Here is a 22795-nt window from a genome sequence, read left to right as displayed (position 1 = left end):
TGCCACGGAAAATAAATGACACAGATTATAGTGGTTCGGTCAAAACCAGACATACATCCACTCCCAGAGCACCTCTGAATTGCACTAATACCAAATATTAACTCTCCTTTAGCACCCACGCAAGGCAGGGAAGCCTTTACAACCTTTTTCACCACTACCCGGTGCGGCAGAGAATCGTCGTCCTTTCATACTCCCCGATGTCAGACAGAGAACCGTTCGTTCTTCACACTATCCCAAGTGTTGGCAGAGTACCATCGTCCCTTTCACACTGTCACCAGTGTTGGCAGAGTATCGTCGTCCTTTCACACTCCCCCGATGTCGGCAGAGAACCGTTCTTCCTTTCACACTATCCCAAGTGTTGGCAGAGTACCATCGTCCTTTCACACTATCACCAGTGCGGGCAGAGAACCATTCGTCCTTTCACACCCTCCAAGTAGTAGGCAGAGAACCTCGGCTGTTCACAACCTCCAAGTGTCGGCAGAGAACTGGATCTTCTTCCAAATCTTCTTCACAAGTCCAATCTAAGAAAAAGAGAGAAGAGTGAAGTAATCTCAAACTTGAAAGTGGAAACACTTACGCCTTGAGTACCAAGTGAAACCTATCATATATAGTTCGAATTTCAAGAATGAGACGATAAAATAATATAGAAAAATATATTTTTTTTGCATTTGGAAGTTTTTCCTGCAAAATATATATCATCCGTTATTGTATCCAAGATTTTCCAGCAAAATATATATCATGGATCTTCTTTACGGCAACATATGCTCCTCTCCAATTACCATGATACACTGCTCCAAGGCTCCAGAACCTAGCTCTCACAACACGACAAGATCACAATTCTTTATTATCTACAAAAATTTGAATAATCTTTCAAATTAAATAATTATAAATAAACTAAAATAACAAAACCAAATAATAAAATCATGGTTAACCTGAATCTGCTTGATATCATTTAAAACACCAAAATGTTGTGCATAAGATTGGTTGACTTTTATGTGCTGATTGAATTGTATATTTGTTAAAAAAACTCAAAAGGAATAAAAAAAAAAACATATGAAATAAAAAGATGATCACCTAAACATTTATGGCCACCTGGCATAGCACCATTAGGAGAATTGAAGTTGTTCATATGGCTCACAATCTCATGATAAAATGTTCAATTATATTCATTTGGCTCAAGGAAAAAAATATAAAGATGCATACCTAATAGGTGATTGTAGCACTTATTCTACTCATTCAAAAAGATGATAGAAATCATGATCAAATTCATCTATGCCTGGATTTGAATAAACAAGCGTAACAAAATTTTATCAATATATATTTATTTCAATTAACAATAATAATTATATAATGGTACTTCATACTTATAATCTTATAAAACGATATTCAAAACTTGTATAGGTCTAAATTGTCCAAGACATGAATCCTTCTTTGATGGGCCAGAAATATTTTGAGGTCATTGATTATGAAAGATTGGGTATGAATCAGATGCCTCAAGAAAATTTTCTCCGTATAATTAATGTTGTGGTTGCAAAGAACTCACTTTATCAAGTTGACAAAGCATATAAGAAAAGTCATATTTGACTGCGAGACTGCTACATATCGAATAAGAATTATATTTGATTAGATATTGTAAAGTTCAAATTTTGCCATTTTCTTGCATAGCAATTAACATTGTCATTTGTTATAATTTATTTATTGGCATAATTCTTCATCAAAAAGCTTAGCATGATTTTGCAGGACGCCATCACTAAGACGTAGCATGAGCTTGCCACCGAATTTGCAGCAGAGTTTCACCTTACAGGATGATTGGAGGTCAGCTGTCTGTGGGATAGTGGTGGCAGAGGGGTTCCTGTTAATGTTCAAGGGGCCAACAACCATTGGGAAGAAAGGGTATTTGGAGGTGGGAGAGTTGGAATAACTACAATGAAGATGAAATGGGGATAAGAGTAACTTGATTTGAGGCTCATGCAGGTATTTCCGACAAGATTGCAACAACCAATTCATTTTGGCGGTGGAAGTGGATTTTTGGAAAGGGAAGAGAGGCGAATTAAGCGGATATTCAGTGACAATGAAGAAGATAAACTTCAAGGATAAGAAGATATATATAGGCGAAGTGAATACAAGAAGAAACTTAAACGGATCCTCCAAGACGAAGGGGGAGCCCGCGAAATCCTTCTATAGGAAATAAAAAAAAAAATAGGCGAAGATTAAGACGCTCAATCCTTCGGAAAAAGTGATCACGAAATAGGCGATCTCAACTGATTATCGCTGAAGGAAAAGCTTTTAACTTTTGAAGCGGAAGTGGCTCTTTGAGATTTTATCATTTGAATACTTTTACATAGTTATATTTTAACCATTCGAATTCCTCAATCTAAGCCTACTTCTTCTCCCTGCTTCAATATCGGGGATAAACCATAAAAGATTTTTACTGAACTAAAATTATGTATCCTTAACTCTCCATTAATGACTGATAAAATTCTCTAGTACTTTTTCTTAATTTACAATTAAGATATATTCATTATCTAAGCATATATATATATATTATATATACATATGTATATATATATATTCAAATAATAAACTAAATAAGATTAAATTTAAAACATAATTATAATATAATTTATCATATGCTAGAATTTAAAATTAAGAAAAAAGTGAACTCAACCAATACTTCGTTTTGGACAGATATCTTATTGTTTTGCTTTTCAAATCGTAATAATAAATTTCATTTGGCTACTATTTTTTCGTTGCTTTTAAAAAATTTCTCTCTATAAAATGCAGTAGGAAGCTGATTTCTATAATAGTTTTATGATTAACGATTAAGCTTTGTCAATGGACTCCTATGATGTCCTCTTTGATTCGAACGATAGGATATAAAAATATGAAAATTATAAACTCAGCATGCTATTACAATTTCTATAGCCACACGAGCCATTCCTCTACTCATAGTCCAATTTTTTTGTAGCTTTATGGACAGATTTGTATCATTCAATTTTAGATTTACTGTTCATACTTCTTCCATCTGTGCTTACTGCATACTAAATTAAATGAATTAGTCATAAATGATTAGTATTGAATTATTCTTTATAGAAATGCATGACATAGCGATCAATTGTTAAATTTATAGGTATTTTGTTTTTGCCTCACTTGTTAGAAGTGTTTCCTTTTGCAGAGGATGAATCTACAGCCATGAGCTTAAAGAATGTTAGTGATCAATTGTAAAATTTAGTGTTTAGGGTTTTCTTATACCAAAAGAAAGGTAACCATAATTAAAAACCTGATAAAGATGAAAAGAGTTACACATCATTTTTGAAAGATCATAGCGAGCTCATTCATTTTTATTCTTTTGTAATTAACTGTCAATGGAATCCTTCCAACTATTAGAATCAACGCCATTCCATAGCTGGACTCTTCTCATCAAAGATTCATTGAGTCATCATTCTCTCTCCTCTTTTTCGCTCCCGCCCTTGCGCCGCTCGAGCGATTTTATGGTTTTGTCTTTCCGGCCTTCTTCATGCGCTTCCGGAGGGATTTTTGAGCGAGATCTTGTGTTTTTCTTTGCTGCTGGTGCTCGCTTGCCAGTTTGGCCCTTCGGACCCCCTTGCAATGGTCAGATCTTCCTCCGCAACACCTTGGGGGAACATCTCGTCCCAAGCTCAAGATGCTAACAAAGGCTTTTTCATCCATGACTCAGAGACACCTTCCCCTACTAAATCTCATTCTTTTAAAGATGTGCTAACTGGATCTTCAGGTGATAACTTACCTTCTCTGACCCAATCTACCTTCAATGGTGTGCTGGCTATTTTGATCTCCGATGATGATGTCTTAAAGCTTGCTTCGCCTTTTTGTTTTACCTTGGTCGGTAAGTTTGGCTTGCGTAGGCCAAACCTTGATGCGATTCGTGATTTTTTCAGAAATCATAAACTGTCGGGTTTTTACTCTGTTGGTCTTTTAGATTCTAAACATGTTGCTATTCAGTTGTCGAATGATTTGGATTATAGTCATGTTTTTGCTCGTAGATTGTATTTTATTTTGAACTGTCAAATGAGGATTTTAAAGTGGACGCCATTTTTTGATGTTAAAGAATAATTGCCTATTGTGCCGATATGGATTTTTTTCCCCAATCTCAGACTTCATTTTTTTAATCACAAAATGTTGTATGCTCTAGGTTCTATTTTTGGCCGTTCGTTGCAGACGGATCAAGAGATTGCCTCTAAAACTAGACCTTCTGTTGCTAAGATTTTAGTTGAGGTTGATATCACTAAGAAGCATGCCAAGGAAGTTTGGGTTGGCTCTAAAACTTTTGGGTATTTACAAAATGTTGAATTTGAAAAGGTCTCTCATTTCAATAACCATTGTAAAGTTTATGGGCATGCTGTTTCAGATTATTTTAAGTTACACCCAGAATTGAAGAAGGGTACCAGCAACTCCAATGGTATGGGGGGGGCTTTGGTTACAGCAAATGACAACTTAATTACCTCGGATAATGATGCTCATGATGGAAATATTCCCATTATTGAGAAGACTGGTAACATTCCAATTAATTCATCAGTTGATGTTGTTTTGATTGAGAATTCCCCTGTCTCACCTGAGAAGTTTTTATTAGTAAGGAACCTAGTGAGGAAAGTGAAAAAAGTCCTAAATTTTTTATTTATGTGGATTCTATGCTTCATCCTTAAGATAAAGTTGATGATCTACCTAACATTGCTATTGCTGATAATGAAAGATCTTACTGAGGATTGTGAAGAAGGGGAATTTATTCCCTGCCATAATTTGATTAAAAATGTGGATAGTAGGGATAATATTAATATGGAATCTTCCTCTAATTCTCATGCGTCTACTACTAAATACATTGAGGATCTGTGACCAAGCATTTGGGTTTTGATAATTTTTTTACTAAATACTCTAATAAGATTTGGATTATGTGGAAAAGCCATGTTAGTATTTTGATTATTTTAGACTTTCATCAAGTTGTCCATACTCAAATCTCTTATGCTAATTTTACTTTTAATGCATCCTTTGTGTATGCTCTTTGTACTAGAATGGGCCGTGTTCCTCTTTGGGAGCAATTAGCTGATTTTGTTCTGAATTCAAATGGTCCCTTGTGTGTGGGAGGTGATTTCAATGTTATATCCAATACTAATGAAAGGGTTGGGGCTAACCCTCGTAATCATAATGCTATGGATGATTTTAATCAAATGATTGCTAACTGTAATTTATTTAACATTGGTTTTTCGGCAGTGCTTTTACTTGGAGTAAAGCTTCTATGTGGCAAAGACTTGATAGGATCCTTTTTTATAATGAGTGGGTTAGCAGTTTTAATATGACTACTGTTCAGCATTAAAGTAGAACGTTATCTGATCACTCCCCGCTCCTTATGAATGTTTCTCAAAGTAACTTAAAGGCTTCTAATTCCTTTAGGTTTCAAAATATGTGGATTAATCATGATGACTTCCTTAATGTTGTTTCTATTAATTGGGCTGCTAATACTTTTCCTAATAATAATATTAATGGCATGGCTAGGTTATAGGCTAAGCTTGGCAGGCTTAAACAGACATTGAGATGGTGGAATAAGCATATCTTTAAAAACATTTTTGATAATATCAAAAATGCTGAGAAGGATGTGGTGGAGTTGGACAAAATTGTGTTTGATAATCCCTCTAGTGTTAATTTGTCCAATCTGGATAGTGCTAAACTTCATCTTTATCATTTACAGAATCAAGAAGAGATTTTCTGGAAACAAAAAGCTGCTTTCAAAATGAATTTAGAGGGCGATAGGAACACTGCTTTTTTTCATGCTCTTATTAACAAAAATAGGATTAAAAACCATATTCATAGAATGGTGGATAGTCATGGTAATATTTTTGATACTGAGGAGTTAATTACTTCCTCTGTTGTTGATTTTTTTAAAGATATATTTAATTGCACTAAAGTTACTAGTCTGATAGTTAATGCCAATGTTATTCCCAAGCTGGTTGGGGATGATGACAATGTCATGCTTACTCAACCCCCTTCGGAGGATGAAATTTGGAATATTATTAAGGAGATGAATGGGGATTCGGTAGCTGGGCCTGATGGGTTTACTACCAAATTTTTTATTCATGCTTGGGAGGTTATTAAGAATGATGTTGTGAATGTTATCCATGACTTTTTTAAAGGTAATGCTTATCCTGAGTTTTTTGCTTCTACTAATATTGTTCTTATCTCTAAAAAAGATAATCCTACTTATTGGAATGATTTTAGACCTATTAGTTTGTGTACTTTTTTCAACAAGTTGGTGGCTAAAATTATTGCTATTAGATTGTCTCTCATTTTATCTAGGATTATTTCTATCAACCAAACTGGCTTTGTGAAAGGTAGAAGTATATTTGATAATATTTTATTGGCTCAAGAGGTGGTGCATGATCTTAATGTTAAAGGTAATGATGGCAACATTATTTTTAAACTTGACATCACTAAGGCTTATGACAACCTGAAGTGGAATTATCTTTACAAAATTTTACATCTGTTTGGTTTCAATCAAAATTTCATTAAACTTATCAAGAATAGTATTGAAACTTGTTTTTTTCTATTATCATTAATGGTAAGAATCATGGTTTTTTTCCTTCCAAGCATGGGTTGGGCAAGGGGATCCTTTATTGCCTTCTCTATTTATTATTGCTATGGAATATCTGTCCAGAGATACTGAGAAGCTCTATAGAATTTATCCTATGCTTAATTTTTGGAATGTAGGTGGTTTTCCTTTAACTCATCTTAATTTTGCTGATGACTTTATTATTTTTGCGAATGCTTCCATTAGAAATGTTAAAATTATTGTTGAATTTCTTACCTCTTTCCAGAATATTATTGGCCTCTCTATTAGTAGGGAGAAGAGCAATTTTATTACTGATATCAATGTGAATAGAAACAAAAATAATAGGATAAAAAATGTTTGTGGCTTTAATGAGACTTTGTTGTCTATTAAGTACCTTGGCACTCCTTTATTTAAAGGTAGAAAAAATCTCTTTTTGTTTGAAACTATTTTTACTATCTTTCAAAAAAAATACTTAATTGGTATTCAAATTTTTTTTTCTTTTGGGGGTAGACTGATTTTAATCAAAAGTGTTTTAAACTCTATTCCTATATTCATTTTTCATGAAATGAAACCCCCTTCATCTATTTGTTTGCGTATAGAGAAAATGATAAATAAGTTCTTTTGGGGGGCCACTAACAACAAGAATTGTATAAATTGGGCTTCGTGGAAAAACATGTGTGGTAATTACAATGAGGGTTTTCTTGGTTGCAAGTCCATTTTGGATATTGTTTATGCTTTTTCCCAAAAACTTTGGTTTTCTTTTAGAGCTCAGAATAGTTTATGTGCTCAATTTATTTTTGCTAAATATTGTAAGAACCTCCATCCTTTGTCCTGCACTTTTAAAGCTTGTGATTCTCTTGTTTGGAAGCGACTTTGTGATATAAAATGGGAAGCAGAGCAGAATATTCAATGGGGTATTGGTAAAGGGGAGATTTCTTTTTGGCAAGACAATTGGATGGGTTCCTTTTCTATTGATAATTATCTTAACACCCATAACATTGTTAACAGTAAAGTCAAGGAATTTATTCATTATGGGGGTTGGGACATTCATAAATTATGGGAGACTGTCCTTAATGAGATTGTTGAAATTTTTTTGCAAATTCCATTACAGTATAATCAGAAGGATAAAAATCTTTTTAAATTAGCTTTTTCGGGTGATTTCAATATTAAAAAGGCTTGGAAGGAGTTTAGATTAAAAGGTGAAAATTCTATTTTGTTTAATTACATTTGGCATAACAACATTCCCCTCTCCTATTCTATTTTAACATGGAGGTGTCTTAAAGGTTATTTGTCGGTTGATAACCTTTTGTGGAAAAAAGGTTTTAGCTTTCCCTCTAAGTGTCAATGTTGTTCTAATATTGAGAGTATCCAACATGTTTTTGTGAATGGTGCTATTGCTAGGAGAGTTTGGCAACATTTCTTTAACTTGGATGGTCTTCATACTTTCAAAGTTAATTGTGATTTAGCTGGGATTCTTAAAATGTGGTTTGTTACTAGCAAAAGTCATATCCATAATTTATTACCTATTGTTATTATTTGGTACCTTTGGAAATGTAGAAATGATTCTAAGCATAATGAGATCAAAATGTATGCCAATCAGATTATTTCGAATGTGAGGGACATAATTTTGCAGTTAATTTCGGTTAATCTTATTTTTAGTAAACATTTTTTCAATTGTCATCTGCTGGCTACTCACTTTGGCGTCACGAATGGTTCTACTATTGTGAGAAAACCTGGTTGTATTGTGAGGTGGGATAAACCTAAGGCTCCGGCTGTTAAATTGAACACTGATGGATCCGTCAGTGCTAATAATGCGGGTATTGGAGGTATCATTAGAGATCATAACGGCAAGCTTCTGGCTATTTTTTCTGGCGCCCCTGCTGTCTTGCTCTGTTCTGTCAGCTGAGCTTATGGCCTTGCACCAGGGGTTAGAGATTTGTGTGAATTGTGGTTATCAGGTTGTCAACATTGAGGTGGATTCTAAACTTCTATTTCAAGTTATTTCTGGCATTTCTGTGGGTTTTCTTCAGGATTTCTACACTATTAGAAAAATTAATATTATCCTTGCTAATTTAACCTTTACTATTTCTCATGTTTACTGTGAAGGCAATGCATGTGCTGATTGGCTGGCGAAGTTTGGTGCTCACAGTGGCATGTTTCTGGAGCATAATCCGAACAATTTACATGTTCCCCTTACTGGCATGATTTGTTTGGATAAGTTGGGCTTTCCTTATATCTGTCATACTTGAGTTTTTGGGTTTTATGTCAGCTCTTGTTTCTATAATTCTGTTGTGTGGGGGGTCGTTGCGTCTCCCTATTTTTTGGTAGTTACCTTTAATTTTTTGTAGCTTTTTTAAGTTTTTCTGGGTTGTTTACGGGGTATTCTATTTGCTTATTGGTTGTCTGGGGAGGTTCTGGGTGTGCCAGATTTCCTTCTAGCTGATTTTTTATTTTCAATACATGAGGGGGGAGGTTTTTAGATGCTATATATGTTATGCTTTTAAGCATTATTATTCTAGGCATTCTCCTTTTGCGAGCAGGCTGGAGTTTTTTTTTCTGGGGGGTATTATATGAGATATTGGATGTCTATGCTGGTTGTGAGTTTGGAGGATAGGTTGCAGGTGATTTGTGCTGAGAATTGGACCGATTATCAGATTTGGAAGGGGCTTTGTTGGGCTGCCTATGGCTGGAGGGTTAACTGTGTTATTCTTATCTGGAGTATTTATGTTCTCTATTTTGTTGCTTTTAACTTACTTCTTTGGAGCTCTTCTTGCAGGTCAACCTGCTCGATTTTTTGGATCCTAAATACAAGTTCTTTACATTTTTTCTTCAAGTTCTTTGGATTTTTGGTTTCCTTTTTTGCAGGAAATGTGAGCTGAATGATATCTATATGAGCTTCCTTTTTTGGGTGCTACCTTTTTGTAGCCCTAGTTTTTATTTTTGTCTCTATTGTATTAGTAGGAAAAGGGAACACTAGCTTTTAGGTTTTATTTTAAACTTTTTTGTAGCTCATTGGAGCAGTAGAAAGCTGGAGGACCCTTCTACGGAGTTCTGTAACCGTTTTTTTTATATCAACGCATAGACCCCTTCTGTGGGTTTTAACCAAAAAAAATAAAAACGAAAAAAAAACTGGACTCTTCTCAGCACTGAATGCTTTATTCCCCTTGTAACCCGATGATGACCTTCAGAAGCTCCGACTTCTCAAAAGTTTCAAGTTTATGTTTTTATTGATTAGCCAAAATTGCTTGCACCATTGACTGAACAACATCTTGAATATCTGCTGTCAATATGCATGCACTTCTTGGTGCTATGTTCGACCCTCTTTCTTCATGTACTAAGCAACAATCATATGCTTGTCTCCAGGTCCAATTGCAATATGGATCATTATTAATTAATTGAGAGGCAAGGATGACAAGCCCGCATCTAGAATAAATGCATAAAAGTGGGGAACTCCGTGATCTAATGGGCAAATTATTAGGTCCCGTCATTAGACCTAAAAATAGATTTGGACATGCAATTAAAACTTGCCACGTGGACTTCGTTTTGACGGTACTTTTTAACTGTGCTTTGTCTGCTCTTTGACAGCGTTTTACCTGCACTTTAGATGTGCTTTACGTGTGCTTTAATTACGCTTTTGACGTGCTTAATTTAAAATGATATTTTATTAGTGTCCGGACGTATCTCTACGTCCGGTCCGGTGACCGGATCTAATAGTTTGCCGATCTAATGTTATCGCTATGTGCCGATACAGGTCTTTCTCTAACTGCATTGAAGGATCTCTGCCTTCTCAGTTAAATTATTCCTATGGGGAAATAAATGAGAAATCCATTAGAATCGGCACTATCATTGGTTCTCTTAGGCTAACGAGATTGGTCATCACCTAAGGATTCCTTCAAGAAAATGGGTCAATTGCGACAAAAAAAATAGAGACAAAAATAATTTAGTCGCTAAAAATATCTTTTAGTGACCAAAAATTAGTAAGGCCTCTAAATAATAGAGAAGTTTATATTAGCCACAAAAAAGGACACTAATTTTGTCGCTAAAAATCTAGGGAATTTTTTTCTTAAAAACATACAAGTCGTTTTAGTGACTAATTATTCTTTTTTAATTGTGTTCATAATCGTATGCTTTACAGATATGTTAGGGATCAAAGGGGGTAGCACCCTCTAGTCGTGAGGTCAAGGGGCAGTGCCCCTAAGGGTGTTTTCGGGTGCAGCGCCCCTGGAAATTTTTTTTATTGTAATAATATTTTAAAAATTCAAATTAATAAATAAAATGATGAATTTAATTTAGTATTTATATTTTTATGATGATAAATCTAATAATTTATTGATGGAATAAATTAAAATATATAATATCTAAATTTCATCAATTACTTTTTTAAATAAAATTATACATTATATAAAACCCTACTCTCGCGATCTCCATCTCAGGCACGCGAACTTCTCTTGTTTTTGCCCTACCTCTTTAGCCACGATATCAAACTGCAATCGCCAACCAGGGCCGGAACCATATAGGTTTGAGGGAGATTCGTTCCAAACGAGCAAATTTACACACAAGAATACATAGAAAAAGGAAATAAAATAAATTTCTCGACGAGTCGGTTGTTCCAAACGAGGAAATTTGCATAGAAGGGTCAGCATAAGAATTTTATTAAAAAAAAAATTTATAAGAGGACCTTTTTGTAATTTTGCCCCCCTAAAATATTTATTTTGCCCTAATCGAACTGGTTGCTCTCTCCGTCTCTGGCATTCATCCCGATCCCGCACAGCCGCTTCAAGCCTCCGACCCCGTTTCTCTTCTCTGGCAAACTGCGAGCGAGAGATCGCCTTCGATGCCGATGGCTCTGCCTAGTGCCTTCCACCTTCATCGCTTCTTTTCCACCTTTGGGCTTCGTCGCTTCTTCAACGCCGACGGGCGACGCCTCTGCCAGCAGGACTGCAGGCGTTAAATCCTCTATTCGATATTCCACATTTCTTTTCTACTTAATATTGATAGTTCGAGTATGTATGATTAAAAGATGCTTTCAATTGTTTGTTGGGTGATTCCGTCATTGCTTGTCTTCATCTGGTCGACGGATTTCTTGTTCATTTTTTTTCATCTTCTATAGTTTTGTTGGATTATGTGGTTAACAGGCATCATTTTGCATTACTTCAATGTGTTGATTGGATTATGAGGCTTGAATGACTTGTCTATTGATTTATCTCTATTCTTAGTTAGACTTTTTCAATCTCCTCCTAGCACTGCCCAAAATTCACATGACAATTTTTGTCACCAAGATCTCCCTCTCAAAAATAAAAATGTTTCTAATGGTTGACGTTATTGTTGTAAACAATTAATTAAAGGAAAAGCCTCTTTTGGCTATGTTTTGGTAATTTACCTAATAGTTGCATCTTGACTGTTTGGTTTAGGTGGTGTTGTTAAGGAATTGGTTTGACCAAGTAAATTGGAACGTGTGTATTTACCTTTATGATTTTCTACTTAAAATTTAAGTGTGTGCAATTTTAAATTTGGTTATTCTTCAAAATTTCCTCAATCAAATAAATGGCGAAGCCTATTTTCGTTTTAATTTTGTTAATATTTTAATTTCCACTTCTGTCATTATTCCTGCACAATGTGTAATGCAATACACTTAACTTTCTTTAAATTTCCATTAATAGTCCTTATTAGGCAGCTAAATATGTATATTCGGAGCAGAAGGGATTGTTGTGTAAGCATCATGGCTTTGAGTTATTCAGTAAGATTTTTTGTTTCAGCGTCCATTACGAATCATTAATGTCGAGTGCTTAGTTTGTTTAGAAGATGAAGGTGTGGGAACTGATTGCGAACGTTCTCATTCTCATTGTTTTATCTTTCCATATCTTGCATCTTTTAATTACTTACACGACTGAGGTTTGAAGTGGATTTCAACAAAAAAAAAAAAAAATTTTGATGTTGGTAACTTGGAAGGGAGTATGAATTGTAAATTTCAAACATTCAAAAAAGTGCGTGAATAGTATAAGATGTGTGAGGATATAAGCTACTATTCTTGTAAAAGGCATAATAGTTCGAAATTCTCTCTTGATAAGAGCTGATTCTTCTAAAATAGGTAATAGTATCTCACTTATGCAAGTTTGAGGGCTTTTGTGTTCATTTATAATTTTTATATGTATTTTGAACCCCGTCAGGGGGCACTGCTCCCTTGGACCCCGGCATATTTGCAGGGGCGCTGCCCCCTTGGACCCTCGGCATATCTGCGAAATCTCTACACTCCCCTAAATTTTAAGGCTGGTTCCGCCCCTGTCGCCAACTGCAATCGACGGAGTGGCCACGACCTCTTCACGCGTTGTAATGAGTTTCTTCAATCACAGTTCTTCGGACAATCTCGCAAACTCCCCTCCGTCGGGTTCTCCTTCTCAGATTATCCCTAATACCATTCTTCATGTTTTAATTTTAAAATTTGTATGATCTTCTTTATACTATGCTTGCCTCTCAATTTTATGGCATCATTCAACATTATTGATTGTTATTGTTGCTTTAAGAGGTTAGCGTTTATTTTTAATGGCTGAGTGGAGAAGATCTAATGACTGTTTCTGTGTTGATTTTCACTCTCCACTCACTATTTTGCATTCAATTTTTTTTTTTTCAGTGATCATTCCCTGCTAATGCAATCTGGAAGCTTACTGTTGGATCCTTATACGTAACCCAACCTCTGTCACAAAAATGTTTCAAAAGAATGAGAGGGAGAAACTAGTTGAAAAAAAACTCCATATACAAAATAATTGATAACTACCAGTAGAAATAATTGGAATATTTAAAAACTAACTTATGGCATTGTTTGTGATATTTTTTGTATTTCAGAGGATGATTTACTGATCAGTTAAGTTCCACAAATGAATAGAGAAAAACAAACAAAAAATATTCAATACTTGAAATACAAAGGATAAAACCTAAGTTAAAAAATCATCAATGTGTGAAGGAAGGAAACTTGAACAGGTTGGGATTGCCATATTTTCAATGTCAACTTTCCTTTTTCATTTTTTAAAAGGGTAACTTTGCATCCAAGATTCAATCTTTTTTGTCGCTTCCATTTCATTCCATATGGATTTTCAGTTGGTAAACTTTCTTGTTCGATTATCTAAGTTTAGCTTTTGGTTTTATCGTTCATCTGTGGCGCTTGGTCCGAATTTTCATGGTCGAGGTTTTTCCCCCTGCTTCTAAACCATTATCTTCTGCTCATTCTCGCCTATAGTTTGATTAGTTGGGTGTTTATTGAATGGATCAAGGTCTCTTCTAGATATTCAAGATCACAGTATTGATTTTCATCTTCAACATTAAAGTTGCTAATGTCGCTCCCCATCCCCCGGGCATGAAGGAAATCACGTAAACCTATGAAAAAGTGTGCGAGCTAAACATTAAGAAATAGTTCCAAAGAGTCAAAATATATGATTTGAATTATTTTTGTTTTCAAATGAGATCATCAGAGCATCCGAATTAAATATCAAAATTTAAATAAAAATTTAGAGTATCCACACACACAAACATTCTATACATGTTTTTTAATTGTTTAGTAGGCAAAATTGTTTGTTTCCTCTATATTTCTCAGGGTCTACTGGCTGAATGTTCTGTTTATCTAAATAATTTGCTGGTATCTATTGAAAAAACTGCATATTTGGATGGATCTGCTTAGCCCATAATAAGAGACAAAAACATAAGGAAAGAAGTAAAGCGAAGGCCTTTGAGCTCCTAGGCTTATAATTATGTAATACTAGAATGAGGCTCCCTCCATCGTATTATAATTTTGTAATTGTATAATCCAATGGGGCATTATGTGTTTTAGCTTCATGACCCCTTTGCAATTACGGGCTTCTACATCCTACCAAATTCTTGCTTCTTGTCTTTCTTTGACTAATTGGAATTCGTTTATGGCTGCTCTTGCATAGTCTTGCAATTTTACATTGCAAATTCGGCAACAAGATTGAGGATGCCTTAACTTCTTATTGACAGGGTTTATTCCATTTCTTCTTCTCTCATTATTTGATGAGGCAATTGGGAGACCATTCTATGAACTTCCAAGTAAATTACAGAACAAGCATAAAGAACCCCTGAAATCATTTCGTCCATACAATATAGTTCATAGAGGATCAAATGGTAAAATTTCTGAAGAAATAGTGGATGCTTATATGGTAAACAACCAATAACATTAACTATTGTTCCTGCGCCCAATTTTTAATTCAACTATAAGATTTCTATATGGATGTGTCTTACCAAGGATATGTAGTATGATGTTAGAAATTTATATATTATTTCCTAAGTATATGAGAATTCCTTTATTTGCATTAAATATAATTTTCTTTTTAAAGCATCAAGTGTAAGCATCTTCCTTGTTTCATGTAGAGAGCTATTGAAGAAGGTGCTGACTTTATGGAAACTGACATCCTTGCTACTAAGGATGGTGCACTGATTTGTTTTCATGATTTACATCACTGATATTGCTGATCATAAGTTTTTGGAGGAAACTATACCTTATAATCGAATTAACACTTGATCACCTCCTTTAAAAACAATTAAAGAGTTATCCTACTTTTGATATTTGGTGTTTTTCTTTGTTATCATATCCCTAACCTATTGATATGGTTTCTTGATTTGGTTATCCCATGAATGAAGTCAATTCTAACGGTGTAATAGGATTCTAGTTGTCTACTACTTCAAAAAGAATGCGTCCTGTTGTTTGGCTAAGTGATTTATTGCTAGTTCTTCTTGGTCTAAAGTAAGACCTCATTGTTTGATATTCTTTCTGACTAGAATTGCTTTTGATGCACAACAGGACATACTGTGCTGAGATTGCACACAATGTTTACACCAGAAAACGCAAGGATATTGTGGAGAGAGTAGCACAGCTTGATATAGTAGTCACCAACAAGCTTGCCAGGCTACGCAGCCAAGAAGATGAGTAGAGAACTTCAGTCATTTGAATTTATATTCCTGAAGCTTTTGAACTAATTATTATCCTTTGAATCAGAGTCAGATCTTATTTTTTTTGCTTTTTTAGAAGATTGGCTTTCTGTAGTTGCACTCTTTGAATTTTATCTTCTGTTGAATATGAATTGTTCTCAATTAAAAAAAAAGTTCATGTTTATTGGATAAAGCAAATATATTTCTTACTTCATTTGAAACATGCTACAAACTTGGCTGTTTTTTTATTAATTTTGTTTTCCTTACCGATGAACATTTTTTTATAATTAAAAAGCTTTAAATTCAGTATTTATTTGTAGATTGTTAACTGTTAATTTTGTTGGCAATGATCAGCATCCTCAAGATAGCATAATTGGCATTGATGAAGAGGCTTTAGAAAGTAGAAGATACCAACGTCTTCATGCTAAAAAGTCAAATTCTTTGCATAAGAAGCTGTTAATCAAACATGAACATTTGAAGATGGTAATGGGCATGCAGGGTTGTTCATGGCGTTGTAGCTAGAGATTACAACATGTGGGAATAAGGCGGCAACTTTTACTATGGGAGTGAGATTTCTTGTCGGACAAGCTGTTAATGTGACAACCTTCATTGTTAATGACCTTCACAATGTTCAACTATAGAAGTTATAGTTGATTATTTTGTAAACATTAAAATTTTAGAATTGAGATTTCAGAGATTATATTTTGTTTTTTAATTGATGAATGTATTTTTAAAAGTATATGAATGAATAAAATTTTAATTTTCTTCTAGCAAATTCTTGTTTACTACATTGAAGAATGATTTTTTTTTTTTAGTTCATTACTTGTTATTTTTGTTGCCTCAATGTAACAAAATTAGTGTTTTTGCCTTGCGTAAGAAATAGGAGACGATGCCAATGAGGACTGCTCCCTAGCCTTTATTGGCGAAGGATTCTTGATGCAGAGTACAAGACTATTTTAAATACTTGAGACTATACTAATAACTACCGTCAAAACCCCTCCCCAACCCGAGCCTTTCTTGTTCCCTTTGCCTAGGGGTATCATAATCAGGTTTCGGGACGAGTTCAATTCAAAACTGGAGCTGACCCATGTTCGTACGAATTGACCCTAAACCGACCCAATTTTGAAAATGGGTTCAAAGCTCTGACCGGACCCTGCTTGTCGGGCTAATGGGTTGACCCGACCCGACATGGTAACCCAAATTTTACTGAGTCAAGTCACTCGAGAGAGAACGCTAGGGTTCATTGAAGAAGAGGTCAATCTCTAACCATTTAGTGTAGCTAACGAGATTTTTGACAATGCAAAACATATATCGTTCACTAGACTTGGCTTCCACTAGCTTCACTCGAACCTCTTCGGAGCTGACATGGACCTGTTAATCGACATGCTAGTACCGTGGAAATCAACACTTTTTAGTACTCTCATTGTTCACCAGCCCACACCCATCTCTACCTGTCATTCCTTTGATAGCCCGCGCTCAACTCACATAGTCATACAGTGATTTACTATGATTAAAAATTAAGATAAAAAACTTAGAATTAACCTGCAAGTGACTTTTCACTTCATCATTAGTCAGCCCGTCAACCTTCATCAGTTCTCTGATATGTTTTGGAGTTGGTAATACAAGAGAAAAAAGGCAACGCTGCTTTAATTTGATTTAGTATTTTAAATTTCTGAATAAGCAAAAGATCTAGTCTAGTTTTGCTACCTAGCTCCTTTGAATCTCAGAAAGGTAAAATTCTAATTCAATTAAAGAGGTAGAAATAAAAGCTACACGCTATAAGAACCCCCAAAAAATATATTTTTTCTTCAGATAATGATAATCACACACTAAAGAAGGATACTGTATGAATTCAATCACCACCCTTGAATTTCAAATTCCATTTCAATCACAGTAGCATCACTAAAAACCACAAGCCAACAGCCTTAAAATTATTACTATTATTATTTTTTTCTGATCATTACACATCAAAGTAAAAAACTTTTAAAGAATTCAATCACCTTTACATTTCACTTTATGAACAAAATTATCATAACATTCCAATCTAACCTTGCGCACCACCGAGTTGCTAAAGAGTAATGATGAAACGGCAGTGCAGCTCCGGTGACCAGCACCGCCGTGCTTTCCTTTGTGGATGTTGCTGATACTGCTGCTATGGCAACAAGCCTAGCTGGTCATTTCCAGTGGAAGAGGATCCTAATTTCACTGCCTTTGAGTTCAAGCCACTGCTGTGATTGTCTTCTTCCATAGCAACGATGATAGGATCTGAGCAAGTAACCTTGATTGGCATGGGCACGAAGGAAAGATTCAACAACGAGATGCTTAGCTTCTCCTCTTCCTTCCTAGGCGCGGAGCACAGCTTTGAACGGTAGAAATGCGGCGCTACTTTTGGATTCCAGAGACAGAGCATCACAATCCCTCCGACTGTGGGATCCTTCATCCTTCTTCTGCTAAAATCCCACAAAGCCAATCCTTTTCAGAAATATCAAAGAAGGAAAACGAGGGGGAAAATGATCAATTCTTAGATGAGCACCTCTTGGGAATCTTCCTTGCAATCGATGCTTTTATAGCTCAAATTATCGCTCCAGAGCTGAGCTGAGCTCATCCACTCCATCTTCTCCTTACTCACCTCCTCCAAATTTATTGATTTCTTCTCCTCCTTGTATTCATTCAATCTGGTTTTGAGTGGAATAAATTCCTCAAGAACACAGTCATCACCGCCGCCTCTTTAGCATTGGTCCATCTCCAGTTTCAGCCAACCGATCACTAAACCCTACCAATTCCACAACCATCAAAATGAGAAAAAAAATCTATTTTTTTAACAAAAAAAAAAGAGTTGAATCTAAATAATATTTGAGATCGAAAGTACCATCAGCGAGCATAAGCATATATAGAGGGAGTTCTCGCTTAAAAGCTTTGATCTTGACATATTTCCAATAATATAATTCTAATATGATGGTGTTATTAATGTATATGTCAAATTACTGTAAATACAAATTATTTTAATGCCGATAAATGAAATCACACAAGGAATCATTATACATCAAAATGACTCATCACTCATTTATTATTTCCAATTCAAGTTCCCTTATATTTCCTTACATTTATACATTTATTTATTCATTATCAGTTTATCATATACCCATCACTGAGAAGATAAACACCAACCTAAGAAAATTCAGTGATTTCTTGTAGAGTCATCACTATAAGGGCCCATTGACACTGGCTAGCCAAAAACCAATAGGGTTATACTGGCATACACATAATAAAAATACTACAATTATTGTTATAAATAACCAACCTGGTTATATATTTCGACATGACAATCATAATTTATATGATCAATAAGATTTATAACAGGAGTATCATTTACTACAATAAATAAAACGAATATGTGAAAGGGTACCGTTCAATCGAGGACAAAATGCAAAGGGTTATATGATCGCACCACTCCTATGGATGAAGCGATCATAGGCCTTCATACTCTTCACAAGCGACCCAATGAAAAAGCAGATTAGATCGCACATACAATTAACCATTGAGGATATCGGCTCTCGTCAATGCACCCCGATAGATAATAATATGTATGACCTGATCGAAACAGCGTGTTTTCCCACCCAATACATAAGCTTGAATAGGAATTATTTGATGGTGGAGTTCCATTTCCCATGGGCGTAAGCCCCTGTGTTTAATTACATCTTAGGCCGAGGCTTGAGAATACTCTTGATTAAGGATTCAGCATTATTCTTTCAGGAAGGGGATTGGTACAAAGGGGAGACTAATAAATCCTAATCAAAGGAAAAGAAATGGTTCAAAGTGGCTTAGTCCACACATACGGCTCAGATCCACACTCTAAGGGATTAAGGTACGGAGAAGAGAGTAGAAAAGGGAAACAACACACTCAAAGCATGCAGAGGGGAATGATGGAGGTGGCATCATCAATGTGACACGTATAGATACGATTTATAGCCCCTGAAGAAAAGAGAACTTACCCACCGATGAGTCAAATTATGAGACACCAAATATAATAGCCTTAAACCCTAAATCTAAGGTGGGTTTAGTGTTCTACACCCAATACTAACACATGTGTCCCAGATAATACAACTGGGCTTATATCATGCCTAAAAAGAAAAGCCAACTAACCACCTAAACAGATAAAATCCATGCTATCTAGTCTTTATGAAAGATGGATAGGTAGGTTGAGTGTTTTAGAAGTAAGATCGACGTCTAGATAGTTTCCAAAGTAGCATTGGACTTATGTAGGGTGAATGCTCCTAGAGATAATGTAATTAAAATTTTAATTTAATGAGTTTATAATGTAAAGCATGCTAGTTAAAAGGTCTAAATCAAGTATGCATAGAATTTTAAAATAGGCGTATAGAAAATAATTTTTAGTAAAAGACTGGGCATCCCCAGGTCCGACACCTCATCCTCATAGGTTAGATTATCTGGACTCTACCCGCGGGTGAGGAAGTGCCTTATAACAAGGAAGGAGAGAAATGCAATAATATGCATGCGACCCCGAATGATTATCGCTATTCCCTAGGTCGTTAGATTTCTATGTTACTTAATTCCTAAAATATTAATTTTTAGTTACGAGTAGAAAAATTTTCTTAGTCCTTAAAGTGCCTAGCGAGATCACGCCATGCATATACAAGAAGAAAACCTAAAAAATCATGGTTAACATAATTTCAATTCTCAAACAAATGCATCTAAATTTCTGATAAATAATAAAAATTATGTTAACTTATGAAACTATTTATTGTAATTGCAGGTAAAATTAGAAATTTTAGTCTTTCGTTTAGGAATTACAACCCATATAGTTGTTATTCAGTGAATTCTTAATGGAGAAATCAAGGAAATTATAAAAATGAATATCATAAGTGTAAACCTAATTAGGGGTGTAAACGTGTTGAGTCGTGCTCGAGTCAAGAGGTGTTCGAGCTCAACTCGTGAGTAAAATATCAAGTTCGAACTTAAGTCGAGCTCAAAAGTTGAGTTTGACTCTAGTCATTATAATGAGCTCATCAAGCCGCTCGATTTTGCACCCAGTTTTCATTTTTCAACCCGGTTTCAATTTTCCTGCCTAGTTTTTATTTTTTTGCTCTATTTCTATTTTCCCGCCCTGAAGAAAAGAAGGCCTGCAACTTTTGCAAAATATAATTAATGTTGTTGCTCTGGGAATGCATATTTTAAATTATATATAATGAAAATTTCACTTTTAATAATAATTAAAACTATAACATTTACGAGCATTTATTAGCACAGGTGGAGAGCTCTTATTTTTTAAACTTTTAAATGCATTAAAAATATTAATAATTAAAAAAATTAAATATTAATTCGAGCTGGTTCGTGAGCTCATGAGCTAAGCCTCATCAAGCTCAAACTCGACTTGTGAGTTCGATAAGTTTGGCTTGTGAGCCTATAAACGAGTCAAGCTCGAGTTAGCTCGTCTCACTTACACCCCAAAACCTAATAGTAAGTAGTTATATTTTGGAAATAAGGTTATGGACAATAAGAGAAGGAAAATGGAAGTTAGTTCTAAAGAAGAAAATGAAAGAGTTCCGATCCCTGTAGCTGCAGAAATAAAATAGAATATAGAAAAATAGAGGAGCAGAAGAAACCAAGAAGAAGAGATGAAGATCTGAAGATAAACAAAGTTATATTTTTGCTATCTGTGTATATGTAAATGCATAGTAAATGACCATTATAAATGCATAGAAATGATGCAAAGTTCTATTATTAGTAAGGCCATTGACATATTCCACTCTAAGGACAAGATCTGCAGTTAGCTTAAAGTGGCTAAGATTATTGCAGTAAATGGTGATTAGCAGAAATAACAAAGAGGTGGATAAGTGGCAGTAAAGTGGTGGTTGACTGCTAGTATAGTTTAATAGAAGACACCGAATTAAATAGGTGTTAAAATATAATATAATAGAGAACATATTATGTAAATAATGAATAAATTATAAATATTGTAAATCTAAGTCACCATGAGAATTTCCAACTTCTAGCAATGAAATATAAGATCATATTGGTTATTCATAGATCGAAAGAATAATGATTTTTGTTTTTATTTTTTCTGAAAGCTGAGAGTGAATATTAGTCCGACATTCTCACTTGGAGAGAAGAGGTAAGCAAAGGCGTTAAATGCAATGAATTGATTTTACATGCCTAGAACTTAATTTAAAAATAAATATAACATATAATATAATTAATTAACATTTATGTTATACTCATAAAATATTTTTTGACCACAATTCAGTAGGAACTAAAGTAAACTAAGTAAATTGATGATTTTGATATCAAATTTCCATATTAAAATAAATTAAAAAAATAATTATATGTGCTTGTAGATATTCGGTATATCAAAAGTAGAAAAGTAAATTATAAATTATGCAATACTTTAGTTTTCAATTATTGATTAAATTATTGCTTAAATTCAAAATATTTTTGCATAAAGAAATAAAGTAATCTAATAACTAACTGAGTACAATAACCCTCCTAAATAAGAAAAGTTAAAGATAACATCTAAAAAATGACATAATCCAATAAAATATTGCATTCAAAATTGATTATCTAAAATAAAATTGAACAAAGGATCTTACAATTTTTTAGTTAGCTCCAATATCTCGAATGGTTTTGTTAGCTTTAAGTACTTGAAAAACCATTTTACTTGAGAAAAGCAAAACTTAACATTCACTGAAGAGACAATATTAATTAGAATGATAACATATTATATTATATAAGATGATAGCTTAATTTAATTTGTTTTCATGTTATAAGCATTTAATTAGTCATGTTAGTAAGGTAATAGTCATAAGCTATGCATGGCTCATGTAATGAAAATTTTATTCATGTTTTTATGGCTTCATAAACACACCAAATGCATGAATGAATGCAATAGTTTATGTATTACGAGCATTTTGATCAGCACAAATTAATGAGAATAAGCTAGATGGCACTCCTTCCCATTTTCATTTTAGCAAATTCATTACCCTCTCAATTATTCCAGCCCACTTCCTTCACCGTTGCGACTGATCACCACCTTATTATCATATTGGTAGCTCTAAGAAAGAGCAGTGTGACTATTTTAAAAAAATAGAAGTATTCAATTTCTTGAACTAATTCAATAAGTTCCATGTCATGTTACTGATACTGATATCCTGATGAAGCTAAATAGTAGGTTTTAGAAATATTTCAATTGTTCATATGTAATTTTAGGGTATTGGTGTATTGTGTTACTTGTTCAATTTTATGTGATTATTCATGTATATATTTGTA

Source organism: Dendrobium catenatum, unplaced genomic scaffold (assembly GCF_001605985.2).
Source record: "Dendrobium catenatum unplaced genomic scaffold, ASM160598v2 fragScaff_scaffold_743, whole genome shotgun sequence".
Classification (NCBI taxonomy): Eukaryota; Viridiplantae; Streptophyta; class Magnoliopsida; order Asparagales; family Orchidaceae; genus Dendrobium; species Dendrobium catenatum.
Note: the sequence above shows the minus strand (reverse complement) of the source record.